At 41.5% G+C, this 22982-nt stretch overlaps 1 protein-coding gene across 1 annotated transcript in view; it reads right to left on the reverse strand.

The window, feature by feature from the left end:
* Nucleotides 1-22982, reverse strand: part of LOC141014537 (sodium/hydrogen exchanger 9-like) — a 72022-nt gene that overhangs the window by 14013 nt on the left and 35027 nt on the right. The gene's annotated exons all lie outside the window — the stretch shown is intronic.

The raw sequence follows: 22982 nt of genomic DNA on the forward strand, positions 1-22982 counted from the left end.
ACAGTCAAACCATGACTCAACATAATAAAAGGACAAAGATCCCCAGGGTTGGATACATGTGAAGCTATACCAGTTCAAACAGTCAGTCTAGTGCTGTGACTTTGCAATGAAAGTGAGAGTCAGTGTGGAACTCAGTTTGAACATGACCTTTCAAAGAGGCTCATCAAAATCAGCCTCGTCTTCCGCATCACACCAAGAAAATGTCAGCTGGGTAAACCTTTGATAAATGACAAAACAGCTCTGCAATTATGCTTGATATTCTGCGTGGCTGCGATCATTACCCCGCTGAGGTGTGCGGACCCGTCTTTGCTGCAAGCTTGCTCGAGCAGCAGGGCTGAGAGGAGAGGCCGACTGGCGGCCGGCTCGCTCACTCTGAATTGAAAGAAAATGACTCAGCACCGGCCAGTGACAGCCTAGTGAGCTGATTCATCGTGGAAACAAGGGCGTTATGTCGGCATGTGCATGCATTCCCCTAGCATCTACACACGTGCTGAAGACTGCAGCACCGTCGCACCATTTTCAACCCTGAATCTAGAAATCCAAAAAGTGATGTGAACATTGTGGTTAGACTTTCTGAAATCATTCACAGTTATACTGAGCCAAAAAAAAAAACTCAAATCAGTACAGTGTGGGTGTGAAATTTCTTTCAGAGCTCAGAGGGAGGCTGAGCGTGAGATGGCTGTCGATGCTAGTTCCTACAGGTCAGCAGTTAACTCTAATAGCCGAGCATTACTGCTGCGAGGCTCAGGGCATTTTGAGATACCCCTATCGCTGTGCACTGTGTGTATGTGTGTATATGTGTGGCTTTGTGTGAATGTGCTGCTGCCAAAGCCTTTTTACTGAGACGCTTGTGCACTAACACAACAGAGAGGTGATTCTCATCAGAGCATTCGAGCGCTGCGATTACTTAAGGTTGTGCAGATTTTCTGTCTTGGCTGCTGTCCCTCCTCGATCCATCTGTGGTGTTTGTCTTCATTTTCCTTCTCTCTGATCATCATCGCTCCTTTTGTTATTGCTTCTCACATGCAGAAGCTATTTTGCACTGTGTTGCTGACAACTCTCATGTGCATTATATATCATGAAAAACATCCTGGACTTAACTGTACTTAGTAATTAATTTGATTTTGATCCTGGCTGTGGCCTATCCCAACAAACCATCCATCACTGAGCCATTTCTCTTTCTCAGTTTGTTTTTCATTATCTGTCTCTGCCTCTTCCTCTATTTAATACACTGTTTTCCCATTTAAGTTCCTCTCTACACTCATCTTTATCTTAAGCCTCTCCATCATTGTCTCTTCTGTCTCTTTTCTTTGTTACCTAATATCTTTTCCTCTTCCTGTTTATCAGAATCCTTTGTCTTCTCTCCTCCTCCACTTTCTTCCACTCCTTTTTATCATCTCAACATCCATTCTTCCTGTCTTTATCACCTCCTACCTCTTCTTAATTCTGTTCCTTTGTCTGCTCCTCCTACCACCATCTCCCTGCTCTCTCTTTATTTCCTGCCCACAACATACTGAGGCTGAAATTGTCTTGAAATTGCAGATGAGAACTAATACGGTGCTGCTTTACTAAGCAAAGTCTTCCAGGGTCCACGCTGGAGCATGTTGTTTTGCCGTGGTGCAAAGTGTGCACCTTCAGCTGGCGGGATGCATGTCACAGTAACGGGCTCTGTCACCGAGCTGAGCTGATAGAAAGAGGAAAGGGCAGATAAGGTGTGAAATGAACGGGCACGAAAGGGAACACAAGCTGAGGCTCGGGCCGAAAGAAAAGGGGGAGCAGAGCAAAAATAGTGAGTCCCACTTTCTTGAGCGTGATGGTGAGCGAGATAGTCATGCAGTGACATGCGAGTGACAGAATGAGTCGGTGCTGCTGGTGAATGTGAGAGGGAGAGATAGTGAGCTTGCTGAGTGAAAGATTGACTAGGAGACATGACAAGACAGCCGGAGAAAGACATAAAAATGAACAGAGGAGAGTGGATTTCTCTCTCAACAGTGATGTGATAACGAGGCAAGGTTTGTGAGTGCAGGATGCCAGTCTGCTTTGTGTCTTGGAGAAAATATTGTGCTGTCAGACAGCCAGCTCTCTCAGCATCATGTTTTTTTTAAATTGATGTGACCCCTGTGCCCTGTTAACCTTATCTTCAATACACTGACATTCAATACAGACAAGTCAACTCCAAACTAATCTAACTGCTCTGTGATCATGAGTTCGCAGAAATAAATCAGAGTGAAAGTGGACAGCCAGAGGCTCACACTGGAAAAGTCTGTAAGCGCTGCATCAATTTATATCTACTGCAGGAAATAGGGTCCTAGACAACAGCTGAGTCACGTAAACATTTGTAATGAACCTCCAGAGGAGTATGCGTTCCTCCCATGGCCCAGTTTCCTCCCATAACGAGGAGGAGCTCCCTCCATTCTGCAGGGAAATCACACCCCCGCAATAAAAAACCCAGTCAAACAAGAAATACACAATAGAGTAACTCAATCTCCCACAATCTGGCGACATCATAAGATTGAGTTGTGGCTTCAGCCTCCAGAACCAAAGTCTTCCACTTCTTGTTCTCTGTTAGTGGGCTCTTCATGTACTGATGAGATCTCAACTGGTTTGTGCTGAGCTCCACTGTGACTAAAATATCTCTGGACACATTCCAGGATGACATGGAGCCCTGCACAGGGCCCTTCCCTGACAACTCAACCAGGCTTTTGGGAAGCGTTGTGAAAGATATGAAGACGATGTTTGTTTAAACCTGTAAGAAAGAGGAGCTGATGTTTTAGTACATCTTGTCCAGCACACATTTAATTCCAAAAAAGGCGCCCACGCTCATCCACAAACATCTCCTCACAGGCTAATATGTCCACTATGCCTCATAGAGAACAGGAAGAAGAGCTAAATAACTCAGCCTTAAGCAGTGAAGCAGTATGTGTGTCTGCACATGCATGTGTGCCTGTATCTCTGTAGTGCTGTTATCAGGCTGCCTGACAGTAGTGGGCTGATAAAGCTGTGCTTGCTGCGCTGCAGGCGAACTGCACATGAAGCCTCAAGAGAAGACGTCAGAGCACCACAGAAACGTCAACTTCTTTGCACATACGGCTCATTTATAATATATCTTCTCACCACTGAGGCAGTCTACAGGTTGAAGATAACCATGTTTACTTGCAAGCAAAATATTTTCATTGGATGTGATTAGGAGTACTGGTTAATACACATTGGGATGAGTTGCTTCTTGAGTTCAAGTGCTCAAGTAGCATAAACTCAACAGGCAGGGTAAATTGAGTTGCAACACTCCTCCCCTCTGCCGAGCTATTTCCTCTACATGCTGCTCTGACAGGCAGAGAGGGAGAGAGGATGAGAGTGAAATAGACGGGGGAGCACAGAGGGATAGAGACGGGAGACAAAAAGTGTCTCACAGGGACTGTGTTTGCTCTATAGTGTAAGTTTGGACAAGAGGAAGACTGTAAGTTATCCTTCCAGTTTCCTGTTTGTTGATCCCATTCGGTGCTCTTCTCACCAGGGATCCCATATTCGACAGCGTACACGCCTCCCAACAGAGATCTGAATTTGGAACCAGCATTGATATGAACACCAAGCACAACTGACATATACACGATTGTGGAAAGAAACTAAGTACATTTACTCAAGTACTGCAACCAGTTACAACTATTGAGATACTTTTGAGGTACTTTTTTTGAGTATCTTTTATTTAATGCTACTTTACTTTCTTCTCTACTTTGATTCAAAGGGAAATATTGTGCTCTTTACTCCATTAAATGTATCCAATCACTTCATAATCAGATAATTAATACAAATTATAATCCACGATACTTTATTGATCCCTTGGTATAATTCACAAGCTACCCAGCAGTATAAGTCACAAATTTACAAGCTGCAATATCAACGTGGTGGTGCATCAATAAGTACTAGAACAGAACTCAGTAGAGTGCATACTTCCGCCAAGGCCCAATCCAATATCAAATAAAAGGTATTTAAATCCACTAGATCCGGAATTTTGTTTGGATCTGCATCAAATTGTACTCATAGATACCAGCCACCTAAATGGGCTTGATATTTTTCATCAAAATCCATGCATTATTCCCTGAGAAATTGATGAAAATGTTGAAAAAAATTGCTGACAATCTCCTTGGCGGACAACTGCAAGAAGAAGAAATGAATAGCTGTATGTACAATTACCAACCATAATAAATAGGGCATTGTAATTCCATGCAGACAATGGATAATAAGCAAACAAAGAATAGAGAAGAACAGTCAGGATATTGTCTGCTGGCGTTTCAGTATACACTATGTAATTGAGATACAGTAAGGTACAATGGAAGAGGGTTATAACTGGTATAACCGGCACATACAGATAGATTGGAGATATGATATGAATTTGGTTATCCTGTTTCTCACACAACATGGATTTCAGCTGTCACGTTATGTAAAGTTCATTGCAAGCTACAGCTCACCACATATTGACCAGTGAGTTTACAGCTCACTGAAAACAAGCAAACATAACGGGGAAGCTACAGCCACAGCTACATATTGGAAGAAGGGCAGTTCAACTCAAAAAGAAGGCATGTCAGAGAGTATAAATAATGTAGTCTGGTTCGAGATGATCCAGAAGTCGTGAAAAAAGACAAAACAGACACAATGCAGACATCAGCGTCTGCAATGTCTCAGACGCTGACAGTAGGAACACAGTGTATTGACTAAATGATTGCAGTGATGAGAAAACTTAGAAAAAGCCAGAACAGTGAATTAAAGTGAAGTCCCTCATCTGTACTGTTGATAGATGACTCTGAAGGAACATTCTGTATTTTCTTTGTTTGTATAAATTACAAGAATATTTCAATATGTGATGGAAAAAGTGTGTTGTGGCATTATGTTGATTTGTTCGTGAAATTATTGTTGCTTCCTTTTCAAACATTACTGCTGAACAAACCTTTTAATATTTACAATATTAATGAGGTGATAATACAAACTCAGAAATACTTCTTTTTTTCCATAACTATTGTAATAAACAAGCTGTTCTCAGAGGAAAATAAGGTCCCCACAACACTGTTTGAAGCTAGAAAGGTGGCAACAAAGTAAAACAGCATGAAATTGTGTTGTCCTTTAAGGTCAGTTTGTTATTCTGTTTATTCAGTCATGAAAACGAAGACAGTTTGTTTATTTCGTTTGTTTAGGAAGATCTTTCTCTTCCGATTAAAATGTACTGCCCAAAACGACATATTGCACCTTTAAAAGAGCTGCTAATCAAATTCAACCTGGTATCTTACCAACATGTGTAAAAGACCCGTGTAGCAATTAAAAACAAGCAGTTGTCCAGTTGCACTTTCAAAATAAAGGCACCAAAACTACTTGTTTGTGCAGTTAGGAAAAGATCATGTTTTGCCTTAAAAGGGTTTGTCTCGACCCCAACTAGCTGAAACCACCCAAACAGCCCCAACCTCCACTCGATGCAGACCTTCTAGCTCTTTATACCACATTCGTTCTTCCTTCTATCATCATTATCACCCCCTGCTGCGCACGTGTACACTTTTCACGCCTAGTTGAGGCAACTTGTGACATTCACACATGCTGTCCTCTAGCAGATTGGCCCATTACACGCTTTGGCGTGAGACTGGGCCAAAAGTGAGAGTCACTGCAGGTTCTGAGCCTAAAATAAAACTGAAAATGTGGTTGAGAGTAAGAAACCACAAACATTCAATCCAAAAAAAAGAAAAAGATCTTGAAGTTGCACTGCCGATGCTGTGAGAGAGCGGAGTAAACGTGACTCAGAATATACACACACACCCTCACCCACACACAGTGTCAGCTTCCACTATGTATGAAACTCTGCCTCCATAACCACTGTCAATTATTTGACAAGTTAATGGATAATCCCAGAATCTTGTACTGCATTTAAATCACATTCTCTTCAAATTATATAAGGGGGAGGGATTGGACAAATGGACTGCTTGTAAGCTTATAAGACCCTGCACAGAGACACAACTAGAGCCCCTGGATGAAGACAGAAGCATCTTGAGTTGTATCTATATGTTATGTATCTCACTGGCATGACTTCTAAATGAAAAACAATAAAACTTCTGTTTAAAAAAAAAAAGAAATTATATGAACGGGAACTGATATATTGTGTTACATGTTGATACCATCCCGTATTTATAGTCGGTGTAAATTTTAGGTCATAATGCCAAGCTTTACGAGAGACTTAACTGCATATGAGTTGTCATGCATGAGGTGCGCTGAGCCCTGTATCTCTCAGTGTTATTACTCAGCAGTGGATGAGGAGATAAAACAAAGAGCAATACAACATAAGCCTACATTCCTTTACTGCAGTGTTACAAAAGAAAAATCCATTTATGGCAAAGTGTCTGGCTGCAGTAAATAGGTCAATCTACTGAAACCTCGAATGAGAATCGCACTCACTCTGCAGCTTTAACCTAAATTTTCCATCACTCAAGCTGGCGTAAAAATAAAGTTGGTGGCGTAGTGAGTGGGTTACTTGTTCTCGAGTGTGTTATCACATCCGTGTGTATCAGTATTGTAGTCAAGCGTTCTTCTGTGCGTGTTGCAGTGGGCTGTGCAGAGCATTTACATACAAGCACGGTCCATTGTCTCAGAGATAATACACTTTGGGAAATAGCTCATCTAAGCAGGCAAAACTTTAAAAATGCCATACTGCACACTAATGAATGGTCACCCACTCAGCAGATGCCCAGTATCATGTTATCGCTTAATCTGAGCCACAGGATAACAATGGACAGAAATAATTCTGCATACAATGTAATGCCAACTTGGCCTCAAGTCCTTCCTCCTGTAGGAGCAATTTCCAAATACTTGCACGTGCATGATTATAGAACAATTACACAATTTTGTCAGTAAAGGCTCTAAGTTACACGCTTTCTATGAAAAAGTTAAAGTTAATGTCCAGGTAAATAATTTATTTGTCAATTGTAAAGAAAGGCTGTAAATAAACCAGCAATTTTTCCATTTCAGAGAACATGTGTTAAATTATTTATGTAGCAATGTGTGCACACTATCTTGCACAGTACGCTTTATTCACTTTTTTGCTCAGATTTAGATAAGACAAGTGATACCACTCTCATGACGGTACTCTAAGTATCAAGCTATATATAGCTAGCTTAGCTTAGGGAAAACAACTAGCACTGCTGTGGCTGAAGGTAACACAATCAACCAGAGCCTGTAAAGCTCCTAAATAACCATGTTATATCTTATTTGCTAACCAGGCTAACTGTTTCCCTCTGTTTTAAGTCTTTGTGCTAAGCTAAGCTAACTGGGTTCTAGCTTTAGCTTCATGGTTAATGGACAGATATATGAGTGGTATCAATTTTCTCCTCTAACTCTCGCCAAGAAAGTAGAATAGAAAGAAAGAAATAGGCATACTTCCCAAAGTACAATCTTGGCAATTAAGCGAGTAAGAGTAAAAAGGAAACAAAATTACCTTTCCAAAGTCCCGCCCATGTTTTGCCGTTTCCTCTTAAACTTATACTGTATGTGCCATGTGTGCTAGGGGCTGTCTATGTTGAAAAAGGAAAACGATGTTAAAAAAAAGATGTTTAAAAGAGGCTGTTGGGAAACCTGCAAAAATGAAGTTCGTTACCCTGAACGTGTGGAATGCGTTTTGCCTATTCCGTTCCCAAAACCAAAGACAAATTTTGTGTGAGGAAAAGAATGGATTAGACTGTGTGGTAGACCTCACCATCAGCTGCACATCAACACCATCGGTATGTCTCTTATTGTCAAGCTTGTCTAATCTAGCAACAGTAACTAAGGGGATGAGTCAATTACTTACTTTCAGCAGTTTGATTTTTCTCTGCTTCAGTGTTGTAGGTTCTGTACTTGAGATTAACTTAAGTATACTTTTATCTTCTTCCAATGATTTAATTTTATGCATGAGGATTCTATGGTGCTACATTTATTGCAAAATAAAAGGCGAGAAACAACAAGCAAAAAAAAAAAAGCATCATATTTCTGCCTTAGTTTGTGCTCGCCTACATTTTCACACTTTGTCAGCTGCTGGTGAGAAGGACATCCCTCCCATGTGAAAGCTGACAAACGTCAAAGTTTCAAACAGTATCAGTTTTTTTTTTTTCACATTTCAGCCAGCTGGATCCCTGTGGAGAGCCAAGGACAGTTGGGAGCAAGAGGGGCTGTGGGAGCCAAAAGATATTATTATCACACAGAACTAATTTCCCTTCTCACAACTTTCACCTGGAAGTCGCAGCATGACACAGGGAAATGGCCTAAATTTAGTCTAGCGGAGAGTTGGCAGAACACGGAGCAAGGCAAAAACTGGCTGGATAACAGTTGCTTAACATCCAGGAAACACATCAAACTAGTGTTATATTTTCTTCAATACACATTATATTTAGTGATGGATGTTATATCTGTTTCAGTAAGATAAATTAGTGTTGAATTAGTGTCCACTGCTTTATTTCGCCAAATTATTTCGTTCATTTCGTTATGATTTCCCTAGCTTTTAAATGAAACAATGTGAAAAAATGCTTATCTTCTCCAGACATCAGTGCTTCCTGTTTCCCTGATTGCTCACAGAAAAAAGGAGGTGAGTTATTACTTCTGAAGAAAAGCGCCCCAACTACCAGTTATGGTGTTGTAGATTTACTGCCCTTAAGGAATAACAACATTACTTGTGACAAATATATTACCAGGCAGATATATTACGAGCTCCCAAGCTCTGCCCAAGTAAAATGTTGAAAGTGAAATTGACATGGAAACAAAGCCATGCAAAGCAAATGGCGAATTCATATGCATTGTAATCGGGAAATTATACTTCAAGATCTTTAACAGGCAAATCTAATCAAATCCATGTTGTGTTTTCCTCCTCAAATGTCTAGACTGTCTAGTCATCAACAAGAACCATCAACAACTGTGTGAAAGAGTCAGGTCCTTGCTGAATTGCTCTAAAGCCTAAAGCTGCTTGATAATTGTTAATGACGAGCAAAGTATTTGATGAAAATACAATAATAGCCTGCTGCATTAGTGCTCTCTGGTGTATGGGTGCGCACTGCAAACTGGGAAATTGTAATGAAAAGGGTTGTGGTCAGAGAAAACCACCCAATTTCAAAAACAAGCTTGTTGATGAAGCTTTCAATAACTGGACGAGTGTGTGCGACACTTGCCTGCGGGTGTATTTCAGCTGCCAGATTGTTCATAATTGCGGCCCAGAACAAATCCCTTTATACGGCTTTATTCCTCCTTCCTTCCTTCCTCCTTCCTTTCTCTGACTCCTGCCAGAAACTGCTTCAAGGATGTGAGATCAAATGCCTCCTTTTGATAACGCTGGGAAACTTTTCACGGCTGGCTCTGAGGGGCGCGTCTTGATGCTGTGTTGGGTTGTCATGTTCGGACAGTGCCATCTTTTTTAATGTGAAGGATCAAGGGCAGTGTCTGCTGGCACTAGCTAAATATATCAGGGGAATCTCAGAGAAAGGACTTAGTGGTATCTGGGTTAACATACCAAGGAAGTTGCAACAACAGTAACCTGTTTTGTGTGCCAGATGTGAGGCACTGGGCTGATGCTGTATTGCTTCCTGCTGCAGACACGTCAGGGGGATTTCCTCGTCTTTTCACAGGAAAATGGGTAACACTGACCCGCTTTTGTATTTTTTGACTTCGCCCCAGGCGTGTATAATCATTTGAAACAAAGCTGTATTCTCGTTACCTTAGAATGAGCCTTTCATATCTACAGCTGGAGCTGATCATCTTTATAGATGTATGATAGGACTAGATGGCGCCTATTCAGTCCAATGAGAATTGCTCACATGGGGCATACACCAAAAACGTCTTCCTGGTTATCCGGCCCACTGAATATTTCTCCTGCCGGCCCCACCTCAAGTTCAAGTTCCTTTCTTCAGCTTTCATTAACTTTAAATAAATAAACACTAACAGGCTCAGAGAACCAAACAATGAGACACAGAAGGAAAAAAACTCACAAAAGTTGTTTATTTTCCTAGGAATGCAGAAAAGTAAAATATACAAGTCCGGAATAGGAAGAGGTTATGGGCTGAGATATTTCTAATTGGTTATGATTTAAATGCGTGATCATGTCCCATTACACTTTTACCCACTTGTAAGCACTAATACAAAGGGAAACTCTCTTCCCTGCGATAAAAAGTTCTTATCAACCAGCTTCCCCGGCTCTGCACAGCCAAATAACCTCCCACCACGTTGGCGTTGCCTCCTCAAAACAAAATAAAGTGTTCTTCGATTAACATCAAGTCATCAGGGTTATGCAAATAATTTGTATAATTTGTAAATTAAAACAATCTTAATAGAAAGAGTGATGATTGATCTTGTTTGCAGTTTGAGGTTTGATGTCAACAGTTTAACAGATGTCTCTTTTTAATGGTCTACAGGGAAAAGGCTTTTTGGGTCGGAAGGGAATTTCTTGCCGCAAAACCACATGGTACATTCTTAGAATCTGCTACAGTATGTTGCACCGCCATGTTCCTACTGTAGCTGGACAAACCGCACACCGGCACTAGCAAGGGCCTTTCATGTTCTCTATGTTTTAAGCGACCACTGTAGGAAATTATGAGGCGAGGGGTTTGTTGCAATGTGAAACCTCCGGATGGATTACCCTAAATCAGTGATCGTCAACAAGATGCCCGTGTGAGCATATGAGTCACCTGCAGGGCACCTTAAAGCTAGACTGCCTCCTGATACATGTAATCTATTTCATGTATAGCTGTGTTTCTCCACATAAATGTACTTAGGCAGGCCCTGCTCTCTGGTAACTCATCCCTCTTGTGTGTGATTGCGATGCAACCTCTCTTTTTTATGTAGGCCTACTTACAGTATGTTGTTGTTTTGTGCAAACTTGTAAGTGCACCTGGTTGTTGTGATGTCATTCGGTGCATGTTGGTTTTGGCTAGCTACATAATTAACAAGCTTCCTCTGGCTCACCTGCTGTTATGACAACGGAATCGCGTGTGGAAAAACTCCTAAAGGCGTACACAGTAATACAAGTAGCCCTTCATATTACTGTCTCCTTGAGGTAGCTCTCAAAAAGGTTAATGATACCTAACCTAAATCCTACACACTGGGCTGTAAATTAGACCTGCACTGGATTTAGACTTGTACACTGTGGACTTCGGGTAAGGAAGCAAGAGATGACAGGAATATTGAGAAGTTAAGGAGAGTGTATTGCTGTGTGTCTTGCTGGTCTGAATGACCATTTGTCGAATCTGTCTGGCATATCAAATGAAGTGTCAAACCACCGTCGCAGAACCCCGAGGCATGGAGCTGGTAAACTGTTATGTTTATGCACAGATGCATGTGTTACAGCTGCACGAGCGGTGTGTAATCGTCAATTTTGAGTTTGGATAAGGGTATCATCACTGAGCTATCTCCCACCTGCTAACTCATCTGCTGCCTAATCACCCCCCTTTCTCTCGTACGTGTGCCTTCTTCACGATGCTGCTGCTGCTGCTCTTGCTGTGGGGGATATTGTTCTCTATACGTAGGTGCTGATGAAATTTTGAGTCTGAGTGGTGAATTATTTAAGAGGCAGGATTATGAAAGCAGCTTCTTGGCGCGTTGCTAGCGGGTATGAATCGATATGAGCCCCACCACCACCACCACCACTGCCGACGCCACCTCCTCCCCTTCCTCCCCCTTTTTTTCTCCCTGAAACCACAGACCCTCTGAACAGAAGTCCAGACACATGGCCACGGGACATGGCAGACTGGACAGCCAGATGCACTGCGCCTGTGTGTGTACGAGGCTCCATGAAATACACTACACGGGAAAGTCAGTCAGAAGGAGGATGGGATTGTGTGTGTGTGTCGGCGTGCGTGAGACAGACAGAGGGACCTAATTCAGACTGACCACGTCCACAGGAACAGATGGCCAACTCAAGGCCTGCCAAGTCTATTCTTCTTTTCCCCTGGTTCTGCCTGCAGGCGGGGGTCTACGATCCAAGTCAGAAGGGTTAGAGAACAGACACACCACACACACAGATGTAGCGCACGCATACACACAAACCTACATTTCTGTGGGTGAAGTCTGACCCTTTGCAACATACCAGTTACATAACAGTTTCACACAGTTGCCTTTCGATGAAGATTTGATTTCATGGACTTGATTTGTGCACTGCCAATGCTCGGAGGCTTTCAAGACTGAATAAATGACCAGCTTCCAGCACGCACTCTCTCGTTTCACTTGATTGTCTCACTGTGAGTTAGTCTACATTCATTTTTCTCTCCGCCAGCTCTCCTCTCTCGATGTGTGCCCATTCTGCTGAACCATTAAATCTGCCTCTCTTCTCTCATCTGTGTATTGGGAGTCCATGTTTGGCTACGCTGTTGTTCTCTCTCTCTGGCCAATGATTTCCTGCCTCAAGCACAAGCAATTGGGAGAACCACCTCAGAGAGCTACGATTTCACGGCGCCGATCAAAGAAAAATGGACGAGTTTCAACCTTGTGGTGAACTTAACATTCAGGGCAGAGCAAAGAACATTCTCAGGAAGGACAGATATCATAAATGGTTTACAAGGATGACACATTGTTACCTTGATGGGGACTTGAGTTTGCATGTGCCTTTACAATGACAGGGAACCAACAAAGAAAACAATAGATCAGTGTCTAAAGAGACAAATGCATCCTCTCAAGCTGTTGACCTTAAAGGTTTTTGTTTTCCACAAGCTAGGTCACACAAGAGTGTAAACAAACTCAGTATCAGCAAGCTTAGGAGAAAGTAAAATAAAAGTGAACATTAAGATTGTTACAAAAGACGGCAACATGGGCCAGTCAGCCACTTTGGACCGGACTGAAATATCTTGGCAACTGCCATGAAATTTGGTAGAGGCATTAAAGAATGAATCCCACTGACTGTGGTGTTTTCCTGTCTATTATTGTAGTGACACCTTAAGGTTAACATTTCTGGTTCAAAATGACTAACGTTGACTATAATTGGATGCGCTTGCCATAAAGTTTAGTACAGACATTCATGCTCTCCCTCCGGATGAATTGTACTAACTGGTGATCTCCTTTAGAACAATCATCAGGACTGATTTCTAATATGTCCAGAATTTTGGTTTATGAATGTGGTAAACACTCAAGTTCATGCAGCCGCACGCAGAACACAAAGTATGTAGATTGATGTATGTGCCGATGAGCCAAATTTCACACAGAAACCTTTATCCATATGCTGTTAGCAACATATGCTAAGATTAGTGGTGCAAATGAAACACTGGAGCTGGAAGGCCACCCTGTGTCCTTTAGTCAGTTGTTTGGGTTTGTTCGTCTGGACGGACAGCGTTGCTCCACCGTTGTGCAATACATAAATGTTTGGGTGCTTTGAATGTTTAAGTTTAGCCAAGGTGGAACTTCGTGAAACTCTTTTCCTAATGCTTAAGATCATTTCCTTGTTTTTCAGAGCATAAAATGTGCTTTTCAGTTTTATAACCTAGTCTGACCTATTGCCTTTTTGGAAAGTGTTGTCATTCAGTGTAGATACAGTGTAATGCAGGGTTCCTTATTTTTACCACAACAGTAAAGTTGCCAGTGAGCAAAATGCTACCTTAGTCTCTGGGATGAAGAAGACAGAGTATCAAAATAAATGAAAGGAAATGTATCCTTAAGCGTTTGTTTTTCCCAGCAAATTTTATAACCAACATTTTGGGTGAGCTCACTTCCAAATAAGTTTTTTAGAGAGTATAGCTAAACTTGGAGTCTACAACCTGTCTGACCTTTCATGTCTCATCCCCTGAACTTGTGCAGCATTCCCTGATCCCATTGATTAACTTTGTGAGTACGGATTTTCATAACTTGGAGCAGTAAAGGCCAAAACTGTGAAAAAGAACCATGCCCTTGAGGTATTAGGTACAAAAATCACCTTGATCCAATAGGTTTTTCGATCTTTTCATCTTCTCGGGCTGTCTCTCTCCTCCCAATTTTCTGTCTCCATCTTTTCCTCCAATGTTCTTTCTGTTAATTCTTCAAGAGGCTGAGGGCCTAAATTATAGAGGGCTAAAAATAATGGCTCTATAAATAAGAGGTGCCCATTGAGAGTGATTGAGAGGCGAGGTCGCTAGGCAGCTAGGGAAGCTGGGTAAGTTGGATTCATTAGATCTCTCAGCTTGAGTAGCCCCCACAACTCACCCACACAAACGCATGGCACAGTTTCCTCGTAAACGGCACACACACCGATGCAGCATTGGGATTTTTTCGACTACACTTCCTATCTCTACCTCCGTAGCTCTCTGCAGTGTTGCAAATTTAGCCCCATCAGTACCATCCATCAAACCTCATTACCAATTTGCCATTCCCTCTGAGGACTCCATGCAGGCCACACTCTTAAAGCTTTGTTCATCCACCGGTGGAGTGGAAAAATGTGTGCGCAGTTGTGTGCGTTTGCATTTATGCATGTGTGAGACAGTGCGCGGCAGAGGCACCCCGTGTCTGTTTTATTATTCATACTCATGTGTGGATCCTCTTTCAGCCCACAGACACCTGCCAGAGATACACACAGCACATACTGATGTTTTCCTATACCGCTCCGGTCTCTCTGGTGCTTCGCTGAGACTGTCTTAAAACAATGAATTTAAAAATACATCTCGACAAACTGATTTTTGTCCGTGTGTATCTCATTTGCATATGGTGTTCATGCAAAATTCCCGAGCTCTATCTCCCATCATGGACCCACACAAGCAGACACACACACGCACACAAGTGGGCACTTTTATTGCCCTGATGCTCTTTTTAATGGTCCTCCACCTCCCTCTCTGTATTGACGTCACATCCATTAGGCCGTGCCTCTGGGCCTTTTTAGCAGAGGCTGCAGTACAGGACTCGAATGTACGAGACCTCCGTCCAGAGTCAATCTCCACCTGATAAACTCGCCGTATTGGCTGATCTGACAGACGCGGTTACCACAGCAATCTGTTCAGTCTCTCCGCACAACGCCATGGCTATCAATCCACTGTGAGAGGAAACCCATTGACTTGTGTGTCAGAGGGGAGAGCGGTGCGTTAAAGGGGGCACGTGCTCTCTGTGAGCGCTCAAGCTCTCAGGTAAACACACACACACACACACACACACACACAATCACACACACAGCTCAACTATCAACACACATAGGAGTGTTGATAGTTGAGCTGAAAGACGACTATCTGTATCTGGTGTAACCCTGGCAGGCTAATGTGAAGAGATAACGTTTCACGTCTGATCAGCATCAGAATCATAATTCACTGGCTTTACCCAGCATCCATCTCACTCTGCTCCCATCAGCAACATCCTCAATTAGGGTCCCACTTACCCTGTGAACAAGCCTCTTTTTAAACCCTGAATGTAGCACCAAAGTCTCAGCAGCACCCTACAGCCCTACAAGTCACACTGACTGACTCTTTTCCCCTTCATGAATATAGAATGAATGTAAAGTAGGCTCCATAGGCAACTTCAGCCAAAGCAAAACAGAGTAAGCTGCACTAGAGTGGTGACAACGCTGTGCTGCCTGGCCTGGCGTAGACAGAAATGGCAAATGGATGGACGAGGATGGGCTGAATTTTGATGGCAGAGCCTTTTCCCCGACTGAGAAAAGATCCTTCTGAAATGTTAAAACGACGCTCGGTTCTTCAACACTCAGGAGACATAATCAATGGCCGGTGCGGCTGGCTGAACTTGCAGCGCTCCACTGTGACTTAGTGCTGCACATCTAAACCCTGTCGCCAACTGGAGCTGAGCTCAATGTAATGAGAAATGAGACTTAACTTTCAGCACAGCGAGGGAGGGAAAATCACCAAAGGAGGAACAGGGGATGAAGAAAAGAAGGGAGACAGAGGGAAAGGAAGAACTACAGGTTGTTTTGATAAATAATGGCACGAAGTGTTGTGGGAGCTGTAATATAGCTGCAATCCATCACTGGATCATCAGGCTACATTAATAATGAATGTGTTTTGTAGACATAACAACAGATGCATTTCTGCTTGACAAAATGTCACCTGCGCATACTGATCCATCTATGAAAGGACAAGAGAAAAAGAAGGATAATTTCACAAGTTTTCACATTCGGTAAGCTGTCGTACAACAAAGATCGCTTTGTGAATGACATGAAAGAATATGTTACATTTTTAAAGCCAGACAGAAGAGCCTTTGTTCTCCAAGTTCCAAAGTCGTCCCTCGCTGTAGATTGGTTTTCTAATTCACACTTCTCTTATATTTTCCCATTTCCTTTTGTCACAAACCGATCCCTTTTGACTGGACAGAATAAAGAAGATACCAATGAAGGAGTGAAGTCTTTTTCCTCTATCTTCCCCTTATTGTCTCCTTTCCTATCAGTAGGGGCAAACCGATGCAGGAGCCATTCATCTTTGGAGTCTTTTGAAGTATCTTCCGTCCAATCAGGTTGACATCTTTTTATTATGGGCAGTGTGTATTTGCCTGTGTACAGGCAGTCGGCTACGCCTATATATCAAGAAGGAGGAGGGGTGTATGTGTGTGGGTGTGTGTGGGTGTGTGGCCTTATTCTTGTATTACACAGTCCCCACAATTGGAAAAATGTTATCACAGCTCTACAGGCAGATGGATGTCAAAAAAGAGTGAGCGAGCGGGTAAGAGAGAGCGAGCGATAAGAGGTCAGTGGGGCATGAGGGAGAGTGAGTGACATCAGAGACATGGTTTTCCACCCGTCCATCTGTCCACTCAAAACAAACAGGCCAGTCATTAGCCAGGCTCCAGCTGTTACGTCTTAGCCTCCAAGTTTTGAACACTGCTCATTTATATGAGCACGTACATACACACACACACAGTGACGCACACACAAGCACTACAGCGGAGTGCAAGGTCTCCTGACTGGCCGATGCCAGTTGCCCTTAAGTAACTACCATGACATATTCTGAAATGAGATCATCTCACAAAACTTTAAAGGGGAAATGGCTTGCAAGATTCTGCTGCCATGCTGGCAGCTCTGTGAGGCTTTACTTTAAGCACAGCAGCGCTTTTAGGTAAATGCTAATATCAACATGCTAAGGAGCTCAACGTGAGAATGCTGACATGCTGATTATAAACAGGTGTTGATCAGGTTAACCATCCGTGTTTAGCCTGTTATGCTTTACTAATTAGCACTTAAAACATGATACAGCTTTGGTTTATGGGTAGGCTATGTTATTAGTGTTTGGCTAGATTGAATCAGCTTGATGATCAGGCCTCCAGATTAGCTTTTTTCACCATCGTCCTGCAACCGTCCCTAAAAACTGTTTTAACCATCCCAAAGTGAATATAAACCTTCCCAATATCAAACTGTTGTATCTTCACTTTGTTATTATTGTCATGTATATTTGTAAATTCAAAGTAATGACTTTTAAAGAAGGCTATTATCTCTTTTAGCTGTTCGCTCTGGTAGCTGTGAGTTTTTAATCTCTCTTAGCTGTTAGCTTGGTAGCTCTATCAGCGCCATTCACTATAAGCTATTATCTCTGTTAGGTGTTAGCTCTTTCCCCTGTAAGCAATTAGCTTCATTAGCTCTCCTCCTAACGTTTTCAACATGGGTTCATTGTTTGCAACGTAGCATTATCAGAGAATTTTTTGAACATGCCCTCCTCTGACAGTGGGTTTACTGCATGCTTTCATATTCTAATGCTTCATATTTTTCATAGGTAGGTGTCTCATTTCCTCAGCAAAAGTTAAAATTACATGGGCCTTCATACTTAGAAAAATCCATTTCATCCTGTACCAAACACATTTTCTATAGTCCCCGGGAAGACAGGAAGCTGTAAGTCCTGCTGATGATGGTGCCTTTAGAAAAGTCAGTCATTAGCATTATTCCTCTATGAACCTCAAATATCTGTAGCAAACTTCCAGACAATCATGAAGTTAGATATTTCACTCTCAACCAAAAATGTCAACCTACTGGTGATAGTATGATGAAAAGTCAAAGGATCACCAACGTCAGTATGATTCATCCACCATGAATGCCTATACAAAATTCCATGGGCATCTGTTGAATAGTCTTTAAGATATTTGTGTCTAGATCAAAGCGGAGGACCGACCACCCGTCCGACCTTGCCATCCATACAGCCATACCGCTCTACTGCCCTTTGCTTGACATTAAGGAAAAATGTTATTCAGATATGTAGCAAAGCAATAAGCTGCAGTAAACACACAGCAAAGGCGTAAGACCTTGTGATCACTGCCATACATTTAAAGCTACTGCTGCCACTAATAATAGATAAGCACATGTTATGCCAAAAGCAAAATAAAACTATTAGTCTGAGCTGGGCTGAGGAAAGATAATGATATTCAAACTGAAAGGGCTTGAAGAGGACATAACTGGCCAACGTTCAAAGCTGAGGGGCCCCCAGACTGCTCACTGTGACTGGGTCTCAGATCTCCCCAGGGGTGCCCTGTCACCTCCAGCCCTCATCAAAGCCAAGGAGACAGACCGAGACTGAGAACCGGCAGTGTGACATTGCGTGCGTGTGTCTGAGTCTCCGTGATACTGCTCGGGCATAGAGGTACATGGGCAAAGGAAAAGACAAAGACAGGAACAAATAGAACACTAAAGAATGGATTCTTCTTTACACTGTGACATGTTGCCATTTGTTATCATTTGCCGATGTTGTGTTGCAGCTGATTGGTTGCGAGGTACTGTCAATTTGTGACACTTAAGAAATATGAGTCTATACAATTCATTAGTCTAAATTTTGGGCATATTATTGATTCTCAGATTTGAATCAGACCTGAAAATCAGTTTGAAAAGTTTTAGTGGACTTCAGAAAACAGTGTGCATATCACATCAACACATATATCAGGTGCCCAATTACAAATAATGGTTCTGACCACAGAAACAAACATAGGGCTGTTTTCCATGCTGATGCAAAGCTGCTGGAGGCACAAGTGTGGGCAGATTGCCAATTTCTTCAGGGCACAAGGCAACTTTTTGCCCTCCTGGCTCTATTTGTTTATTTCATAGCTCCAAACAAGGGTGGAGTACTCAGCACAAACACAAGCAGTCTGTGTATGTGGTGAGGTGCACACACAAAAACCTATTCAATGTTACATAAACTGTTTTACGTATGTTGTTTACCCCCTAGCAAACTTTGATAATTCTCCAAGTCTTTTCTGAACAATAAGCAATGTGACATTTAGCTATTTTAAAAAGGGATGGTTAGCATTTAAAAAACATAAAATTAACAATATAAAACTTTATCACATATACTCCAAATATTAAATGTTAGATTAAGCAAAAAATCCTATCCTGTAAATCCTAATTTAGTTTAACAAAATTGAAATTTTCATTATCTACTTGCATTATCTACTTGCCCCCATGCTGATGGAAATTTGGGTAAGTTTCTTAGACCACAAAACATGTCTGGAGCTTTACAGCAACACAGCATTGGAGCATTCTGCTAAATAACTGAAGTGGATGGGAACGTGTTTATGAAATGCAAAAAAAAAAAAAACATCAAGAAAAACATAAAATGTCTTCATGCAGCTCGTCTGGCGAAAAGTCTCCCTGGGATCCCAAATTGATTTGAAAAGATGATATATACCCCATTAACGCGCAGTCTAGTGCACCTACTTCAGCTTGATGTGCTCGATCGTTTTTATCTTAGCAGCTACAGTGAAGATTTCAGCTCAAAAAAGGGTGTTAATAACATCTTTTCAAATCAATCTGGGATCTCGTGCCGTCCAGAGACTTATATTACGCTGGACAAGCTGCATGGAGTCATTTTATGCCTTACTTTTCATTTGTTTTTTTGTGTTTTAAAACAAGTCCCCCATTTACTGTACATCTACTACAGTCTTTTAGGAGAATGCTGCAATGATGTTTTGCTGTGAAGCTCCAGAAATGTTTTGTGGACCATGAAACATTACCGGAATTGGGGGTGAGAAGATAGAGACAAAATTTTCATTTTCTGGGTGAACGTATTCTTTAAAAATTTACATATTGGCATAGTTGACAGTCTCAGCTACAAAAAGTTCAACTTTTTAGAGTGTATCAGGACACATCAGGCTCACATTTCATCTTCAATATATACATACTGTACAGCAGATTTAGAAAAATAATTCAACTGATCAGCTTTAACCAAAAATCCACCCAAACCTCCCTATACTGATAAAGTGTTGCTCATTCTGAACAGCATTCATAAGATGGTTGGTTGGTTGGTTGAGCTTGTGTTTGCACTTGAACGATTTATGTTCGCCATGTTATTTCCACCATTAGTTTTCTCATTATTTCTTCCACATTGGACTAGATGGGTATAATCTGTTCCAAAGTTAGTTTTTGCCTCCTGCAGAGCAAAACGACCATTAACTGACAAGTGTGTGGGTTTGAGCATAGGAAAGCAAATGCCCGGGAGGTTGGTGTGAAGCAACAAGCATGACAATACAGAGGAGCAACCGAGAACCGGAGAAAAGAAAAACGTCAATTATCCAGTTTCATGGTGAGTTGCGTTTGGATATATCAATAATTACTATCAATTGCACAATACAGGAAAATAGTATTTTCATTACTGTATGCAGTTTAGTGTAAATAATCACTTTATATTGCGGCGGCATGATGAAACTCTCAAGTGTGGGCAATAATGCACCTTGAAATTGAGACTGAAATAGAGAGGAAAGAGGAGAGGCAGACAGTCTGGGCTTTAGAAGCACATTTTGTCTCGCGTTCTGAAGCCTGCAAGACTGAAGCTAAGGCAGTATATTTTTTTTCTTACTCTGTAGTTCTCATCTCTTTTGAGCCTTAACCATCTATCTAAACATGAAGCACATGAATTTCACATTGCAGTCTGACAAGCAGCTCACCTCTCTCAGCATTTCTGTGTTTGTGGCTGTGAGAGTCTTAAGATAGCAGAATAATGGGACAAACAATACCATCCTACGTTGATATGTTTTTCATTTCAGCCTCAGTTGCAAAAGATCAATTTTCTTTCCCTCTTGAATTCTGGTGCCCACTTTGTGGTTGGAAACTTTCTTTTCTTAGACTCTTAGATTATCAGGCAACGCTGGGCGGGGTGAAAGTGATAAAACCAGCACACGTACCACACTGATAAAAGGGAGATGTGATAGATCAGTCAGTTTTTCTGTTTGTGCGACTGTTTGCACTGTTTGACCTCTTGCCCACTCCAATCTCTTCAGGTTTTGCATTTCAAATCACAGGCAAAATAGATACATCTGCCTGAAAGAGACAGATAATCATCACCACTTCCTGTCTTCAATGTGTGAAATAGCAGACTGGCTTACTTTACTGCACCCACACACATACACCCAGCATCTATTATATGTGATACCAGCTTTATTCAACAAATTTCACAAAATGGAAACAAAAGACATTTTACTGCCTCTTTGTCTTTCATTTGACGCCTGCAGTTGTAGGTCTTTTGAGGTAGCTATAGGGGTTGGAAAAAATTGTTCAAGAGTAATTTCACATGGAGTACAACTTTCAAAGACTCCTTCACAAAACCATTTCAGAGATGGAATGGAAGTTAAATTTGCTCCAGGTGAAGAGATGTAATGTATTATTCACCGAAAATGAAGTCTTTCAAAGTTGTTACTCGCCCCTTCACTTCGTACGAACGGATGAGGGAAGGGAGACGAGGAGGGAAGCAGAGGTGGGAGTTTGGGAAGGGAGGAAAACAGAGCTATTCTCTGAAACATGACAACCTTGAAGGCTTGATGCAGTGTACTGTGATGGACTCCAGAGATGGAATGACTACCCACAAAGACAGAAGTGTCATGGGGATAGAAATGTGCAGTCAAAGGCAGCTGCGTTATTCAGGACGGATATTGACAGGTGCGCATATACTGTATTCAAATAGCATATACATGAAAGGAGGATGGGTGTCAAAAACTGTAAAGATGTAAAGGAAAAAGGTTTCTCACAGTGAATAGTAATGAAGATTTGAACTTATACTGCATCCCAAGGGCTGGAAAATGTTTTTAAAAATATCTGACATAAATTAAAGGCCCTGGAGACCAATTTTATTTAATCAGCTATAACTGGGGCTGCACTGATTTATTGGCTGAACATACGCTCCCGGACAATATTGTTGACTGCTACCAACAAATAAGATTACATTCACTGAAAGCAGTGGTCAATGTCTATCTGTTGTGTCACAATCATAAGCGATTGTCTCATGACATCTTTGCAATCAGTTTGTAAAGCTATAAAGTTATATAAAAGGTTGTTACATAAATTTGTATTATCAAATATGTGATCTTTCAGAGATTGCGTAATGACGGGCTGAATGACTTCAAAACAGTTCAGTTATTCTTTTTACAATGAAGAATTCTTTGTGTCCCGACACAAAAGAGGGAAGAAATGACAACAAAAAAAGCATCAATATCAGCATCGACTGTCAACCAAATTGTTACTTTAGACACTGATAACTGTCAGCCCAGAATTTCTGGTCGGTGCATCCGTAGCTATCAGCTATGGGTTCCTCCATGGACAACGTAATTTTCTGCTCACCATTTTACATGACACATTTTTGTATGTGTGTTTTGTTTGTGCTTTTCTCACTTGTTTCATGCAGGCCGATCAGAATACAACAGTTGTTGACAGTTGTTGTTTATGTTGGCAGAAAGATTTTTTCATTGTCCCCTTTTGTTCTTTTTATTATTACCGTGACTTTCACAGTGCAGAATGAGGTCGGAGCAGAGTTTGACATAAATGGCTGTTTATTTCAAATTCGTCTTCCTTTGCTCACCTTAAAACTCCTACAGACACATCTCGGTACACACACTCATGTTTTTGTAACATCAAAACTAGTCTGGAAGTTTCTACTGAGACACATTGCATATTCATAATTTTGGCTTTTTATTAAGGGAGAAGGAATGATATCATTTCAGTACCAGATACTTGTGTGTGTATGTGTGTTATTATTATTATTATTATTATTGTTATCATTATTCCAATTAGAGCATTTTTTTAAATATCTCGAAGGATGTCTGGAGGGGATCTGTAACTTTAAAAAGTTTTTAATGTAAGTTCGAAATAC

Source organism: Pagrus major, chromosome 19 (genome assembly GCF_040436345.1).
Source record: "Pagrus major chromosome 19, Pma_NU_1.0".
NCBI lineage: Eukaryota > Metazoa > Chordata > Actinopteri > Spariformes > Sparidae > Pagrus > Pagrus major.